This window comes from Lygodium microphyllum, unplaced genomic scaffold (assembly GCF_053477565.2).
Source record: "Lygodium microphyllum isolate KBCC unplaced genomic scaffold, Lygodium_microphyllum_v1.1.10 scaffold_42, whole genome shotgun sequence".
NCBI lineage: Eukaryota > Viridiplantae > Streptophyta > Polypodiopsida > Schizaeales > Lygodiaceae > Lygodium > Lygodium microphyllum.
The window spans coordinates 1,343,563-1,350,546 of record NW_028229525.1 but is presented as its reverse complement, the minus strand read 5'-3'; the positions used below and the strand labels follow the sequence as shown (position 1 = coordinate 1,350,546).

Here is a 6,984-nt window from a genome sequence, read left to right as displayed (position 1 = left end):
CTATAAACCCTAACCAACACTCCGCTATGATATAAGGTTATATTAAAAGCTATGAAAGTACGCTTAAGAGCCGTCTAAAGACCCATCTTTTGTCATCGGGCAAGCGGAGTCTGGACAAAAATGTTGTACAATAACTTATAACTATGCTTTAATTAAAAAAAATTACTATATGAGCTGGCTGTTGTGAGGGCAAGGGTCCATTTAATTTGCATCGCGATGCATCGCGAATAAAATCAGCTATCTTTCTTTTACGGTTTGGAAAGCCCATGGTGCAGATTGCTTGGAATCTTAGGACCTAAAAATAGCTTTTTTTGGCTGAATGTAATAAACTTTTTTTCGTCTGCTTGCCATACTTGACCGAATGGATAGGGTGAAAAAATGAAAAGGCAATGCAATTCAAACTTGTAACCAAAGAAAATAAACTGTCGTCTATTTCTATGGAAAGCAAAATTTCATTAGACAACATTTCCAAACCACCCGTATACGCATACACGAATAAATAAATGTCTAATCATAAATATATCTATAGACATAAAAAGAAATCTATTCGCATATACAAATATTCTTGTGCGGTTGTTCTTTGAGACCTTTTTGAGGTTGACTTGGTGTCTCTCTATTGAGTTATCTCCATGATACGCGCAATATTATTATGGCTTATATGCGTTGCGAAGAGGAACTGAAAATGGATTAACCTAAGAGATTTAAATAAAGCAGGTTTTCTCTCTTTTGCCTCGGAAACGCTGGCAGACAGAAAGGCAAGCAAGATTAGGATCCATTTTTGCAATAATATCAATATATGTTAGGATAAGAACAGCAAGGAGTGCTTCATGTCAGTTATGATAGATAAGTTGGGAAGGAAGAAAGACAAATCGGCCAATTATATCCTGTATGAAAAAGAGATAGCTTATTTGATGACTAAAGCCGGCAAAATTTCTGTGCATCTGATCTGGCTCCGTATTTTTGGAATGATGTTTTGTGTGCTGATGAAACCTTATTATGTTTGCAAGGTTTCAAATGTGAAGGTGCAAAACCATTTGGCTATGAGATATCTATGGGTTATAAATTATGGGCTCTTGTTTTTACGCAAGTATCATTAGAAACAAATAGTCTTTAGCTTAGCACGCAGTGAGCTTGAAAAAACGGAAATAAGATTAGACACTAGAAAACCACTTTATATTGCCGGAGCAAGTGAGCCAGAGGCTCCAAGGTGCTATCGGCAACTTATTGATTTTGTTGGGTGTCCTGAAAGAAACTCTTTTATTTGTTGCCGCTAAGGGGGGAAGCCCTTAGTAAGCGCTATATGTCAATTTTATGATAAGCCATAAAATGCATAACGTTTTAAAACGCAAGTTCCCGGCCGGAGGTTCCCTCCAGATTTTCTGGTGTTCGTGCAAGCCGTATGCGACAAAAGTCGCACGTACGGTTAAGAGGTGGTTTACTTTTATATCGGCTGGAGGTATGGTTAAAAGTTTACGTTGTCCTATTTGTTCTATGATTTATGGGTTTACCGGAACTACCAATTTTGAAGAATCGGCGAAAATCTTTATTGGATATGAAATCACTTCGTTTGATGTTTAGTCCAGTGGTATTTTTATGGGGATTTTATTTATTGCGATAGGGTTTTTATTTAAAATTACTGCAGTTCCTTTTTGGGCGGCCGTAAGATGGTTTATGGGCAAATATTGTAATCAATTTTGGTACTATTAGGGCACTTCGTTTGTGTCAGGGCATGGAACTTATCATTGCCTCGCAAGAGTATGAAACTATAGCATGTCACAGAAGCGCGGTTGGGGGCTCAGAGTACTTATTGCGCGAGCTTTATTGTGTTATATGAGATAAGCCTGTCTATATGGCAAATCAAAGTTATCTCCTTTATCTTTTAGTTGACTGGCTATCCAATGAACTCATGTTCTAAGCACAATAAAAACATGCGAACAAATGCCGGTGCACTTTTTGCTTGTCGAGGTAAAATGGCGATAAGGTATAAATTAGACAAATTATAAGCAGCTCTATAAAAGCCAACTCCTTGCTTGCTTAAAGACAATTAACGAAACGGGATCTCAAGACACCAGGACCATAAGCTATATCGGCGAAATCCAAGGGTAAACTAAATCCCCAATTGGCGATCATAGGACCTTTAGTACCCAATCAAAGCTTCGTCTCATTTTGGTCTTTGTTTCACAAGCTAACCGAATTGGATAGGTGGCTTGGAAACTATCTGATTTGAATGGCTGGTTAGGAAACTGCAGAGCGCATAAGAAACTATTTTGTTTCATAGCACTCAAAAAAAGGAAGTAACGAATTCTTTTAGTTTATTTTGTGACTGTGAAAAACTGACCTTTTCTCTTCACCCTTTGTTTATGTTTGTTTTTGGTCAGAGTTATATTGAAATAACGAAGCTACCTTATTACAAGTAATGCCGTCGTATGTCAGCGGACTTGTTTTTTTAGTTTTGCTTCGCCGTCGTTTGGCTTTTTTTTTTGGGTGATCAGATATGGGAAGCTTCCTTTAGACAAAAAGGCCCAAAAGAATCGCAAGGGAAGCGTCGCTTTAGCGTTATTGATTCTTTTTTTCGAAATGCTTTGGATGTTGACAAAAAAAAGTAGACTCCTTTGCCTGATTGCCTATTTCTTAATTTTGAAAAGTGGTGTAAGGGTTTGAAAAATAAAAAAATTTACTGTTGCTGATAACTCCAAATAGTCCTGTAAAACAATTCCTTTGCGGTTTACCGAGACCAAATAATTACCTGTTCATAGGATACCTTATCTATTTATTTCACATCATATCAATTTCAAACGCTTAGTAGGTGCTGGCAAGGCACTTAGGATAAATCTTTCCGAAGGCTAGAAAGCATAAAAAAGCTTCTGTAACACTCTCCCATGAGTTGAAGGCTCTGAACCGAACAGAGGCTCTAGCCCTGACCCGGTTCATTGACTGGTTGGGAAGCAGTGTTTTTTTAAGGAAACCAATGATACATTATCGTCATTGGCAGATTTGTGATCTATAAACCAGGTTTCATTTTGGACCTAGAGAAACACTGGAGATAATGGAAGGGAAGAGGTTTATTTATATTAAATGATTTCTATTTATTTGAGTTTAATAAAGTCGTTCTCAGTGACCCGATTGGTTATATTTGACAACGTGTAGAATGGCTAAAAACAGTGAACTTTTGATTTTATCTGATCTAAATGTCGTAGGATTAAAAAGCCGTACGATAGGCAACGATTATGTACGGTTTGAGGAACACTATAGTAAATCATTGCGGAATTTCCCAAGTGTTTAGCTAGGCAAATTAGGACTAGATGGCTACGGCATGGTCTAATTAATGATTTACTTTTGACTCTATATGTATGGGCACCTGATGTATACGAGGGTTCACCTGCTTCAGTCACGGCATTTTTTTCTATTATACCTAAAATATCTATTCTTGCTAATATGTTACGTGTTTTTCTTTATAGTTTTTATGACCCAACATGGTAATAACTCTTCTTTTTTTGCAGCATTGCTTTTATGATTTTAGGAGCACTGGCTGCTATGGCTTAAAAGGGAGTAAAAAGACTTTTGGCCTATAGTTCTATAGGACATGTAGGTTATCTTTTGATCGGTCTTTTACGTGGAACCATAGAAGGGATTTAATCATTACTGATCGCTATATTTATTTATGTATTAATGACTATAAATGCATTTGCTATGGTTTCAGCATTACGTTAAATTCGTATCAAATATATAGCGGATTTAGGCACTTTAGCAAAGACTAATCCCATTTCGGCTGTTGCCTTGTCTATTACCATGTTTTTATATGCAGGAATATTTCCGTTAGCCGGTTTTTGCAGCAAATTTTATTTATTTTTTGCTGCTCTAAGTTGTGGGGCTTACTTATTAGCCCTAATAGGAATCGTGACTAGCGCTATTAGTTGTTGAGCGGCCGAAATGGGTTGTCTAAAGGCAGTATAGAAGACCTCAACACGAGGTCGTGCACCGGACACATAGCTTACTAACACGTTGCAAGACAGATGAGAAGAACGCATCTATGAAAGGACAAGTAAAGGGATACCGTTAAGATCTCATGAACTTACCCAAGATCCTTATACGAGTCCGCTGTGATCATTCTACGAGATGGACCTGAGTTGTCGTGAATTGAAGTACCCTTTGATGTAATAATACTTTCAATTGCAATGTGTGATTACCAAAGTACTCTTTGCCGGCGGTCGAAATAATGCGAGCTGGACAAAGACAAACAGAGCAAATTACCCATATTATTGGGGACAGGAAACAAATCAACATCTTAAAGTGATCATATAGCCTATAGGAAATAACGGCGAAGTCCATGTAAGGGAAGAAACCCGCAAAAAGAAGCACCAAGAAACTAGCGAAGCGCATAAAAGAGGCTTTGCGTCTATAGGGCCTTTTTTGTTTATGGATTAAGCAAATTCAACTGAAAAGAAGCTACGAAGCCAAGCGCGCTCAACAGCGTTTCCTAACAGGTTCCAGGGATGTGCGAAAATCAAGAACCAAATCACAAGTAGATAAAAATATTTATTTGTATCTAAGTTTACACATATGAAAATCTACATAATGATTAATTAATATCTATATCTTTTTAAAACGATTTAAACACAAATAAATATTCACATAAATATACATATATATATTTATTTATATGAATATCGCCATATCTGTGTCTATTTTGATTAACTTATTTATAGATCTATTTTATTTTCCGTCCATCGTATAGAAATTATTTTCCTTTGACTATTCATCACGCCTAGCGCTTTAAAGGGCCCTACAACGGATGACAGAGGACCCATAGTACTTGCCTATCAGCCTTTTGCATTGTTTTTGTTTTTTGAAAAGCAGCATTGGAATCATGATTTAGTCGGCAGAAAGGGGCCTAAGTGGCCATAGGTTTAAATGGATTATACTTTATACATTCACTATGTTTAATTTTTGATTTATTGGAGATGCTTGACCAAATAGGTTTCAGTAAAAAATGTAATTTTTATTAGGCTTTCCGGACAAGACTACAATTGGGCCTTGTCAGTTTCGCTGGGTCATGGCGTGTATGAGGACCTAAGATACCCTAGCTTCTATAACATCGAAACTAGACAGTTAACGGTACATCATTGAAGCGACTGAAAAATCGTCAAGGGTGTCTTTTGGGGGATCTTAGTGGGATAAAGTTTCGGGGAGTGAGGAAAGGGCTTAATAAATAACTCAAAGAAAATTATTTCCCATACGAGCAAAGAAAAAGGAAAAGAACGGGTCAATGAATTCGATTGAAAAGGAATCGAATCCTTGCAAGGCAGGCTCGTTTCTTTCCCTTCTTGCTCTCTCGTCCATAAAGCTAACTAAGCGATTTGAACAAAAACGGTGCAAAACTAACATCTAAAGCAAGTAAAGTAGGCAAGCCGTATGACGGGCAATTTTCTTTTACGGTTCTAGGAGGACTAAGTGCCCTGAAATATGCACGAGAGGTTACTCTATTTTATTATATATGACTGGTGAAAATTATGTATTTTGATACGCCTAGAAAATGGATTTTATATAGACTAATAGATTATGAGAAATCGTTGCTACTAGCTATTAGTTTCTTGTCGATCAGCTTTTTTTTTCTATATCTTTCCCCGATCTTTCTAGTTACCCATGGAATGGCATATTGTTTATGCATTTAAGTAGAACAAGCGGAAAATCAATCTCGGACTAGGCTATGAAAGCTAGAGAAGTGTGCTTTGGTCTAAATCCAAGCAACCCGGGAGAGTGGCTGAGTGGTTAAAAGCGACAGACTGTAAATCTGTTGGAAACCCTTCTTCGCAGGTTCAAATCCTGCCTCTCCTAATAAAGTATTTGAACCTTTTCTTTATTCTTAAATAGCTTTCTTGCATTTAATGGGTGTTGGGACAGACCCAAGCACTAGATAAGATTTGAATGCTTAAATAGCATTTTTCGAAAGGAGTTTAAGCGAGTTCGTCGCAAACCATTTATTCCCAATCAAGGGCGCCTTTCCTCCATTCGATGAGAAAACCAATAGTCAAAATCCAAACAAATAGCATCATAGACCAAAATCCATACTAACCTATCTTTTCTAAAAAAACTGCCCAAGGAAATAAAAAAGTTACTTCTAAATCGAAAATAATAAATAGAAAAAGGACCAAATAAAATCATATATCAAATCGACTTCTAGCATCACTAAAGAGATCGAACCCACGCTCGTAAGCTGACAATTTTTCTGGATCTGCCGTTTTTTTACCTGTAAATGTAAAAGAAACCATGATTAGGATAAAAGAAAGTAGCAAACTGAAGATAAAACAAATTGCAATAGGTGCAAACTCATCCATCGTTAAATACTTAAACAGAAAAGGATAAAAATCCACCACAGACGGCTCTAACGTACTACAAATGCTAGGCCATATATAGATTAGCTGCTGTATGCAAGCATCAGACGTTTGTTGGGTATCTCTTAATAAAGGCAGTAGCTGTTTGACTGTCTGCGGATAATAATTATCCCCCATTTCATGGTATTTACGAATGCATAAATTGGCTTTCCTTACAAATCCAGTAAAAGGTTCACCATAAGGGGAACCCTTGGATAAATAATCTCTTAGATTAGGTAATATTACCTGATGTAATTCATTTAAGGGTCTCGCCAAAGCTTCCCTTCCCGTGCTGTTATCGTTTTCAGTAAGGTATATAATATGATTAAGATGAGCGTCGAAAGAGTTCTTCAATGTCTGATATTCTCTCAAATTTCTAAGCAATGGATCCATATTTTCAATTTTTCTTTAAAATACTTAGGTATAGCAAAGACTTACTTAAGCTCTGCGGTCTGTTTCTGATGTTTATGGATATTCTTTGAATAATTTAAGAAATACAACAAATAATTTATATCAAATAGAAGAAAGAATTGATAATAATTTCTTAAAATTTATTAAGGATATCTGATCGTGTATCAAGAGGTAAATCTATTGAAAATATAGATGTTCCAGA

General features: G+C 36.6%; 1 non-coding gene across 1 annotated transcript; it reads left to right on the top strand.

Annotated features, from left to right (window-relative positions):
• Nucleotides 1–5,751: 5,751 nt before the first annotated feature.
• On the top strand, nt 5,752–5,835 carry TRNAY-GUA (transfer RNA tyrosine (anticodon GUA)). Its single transcript has one exon. It is a non-coding gene; the product is annotated as a tRNA-Tyr (tRNA).
• The last annotated feature ends 1,149 nt before the right edge of the window (nt 5,836–6,984 follow it).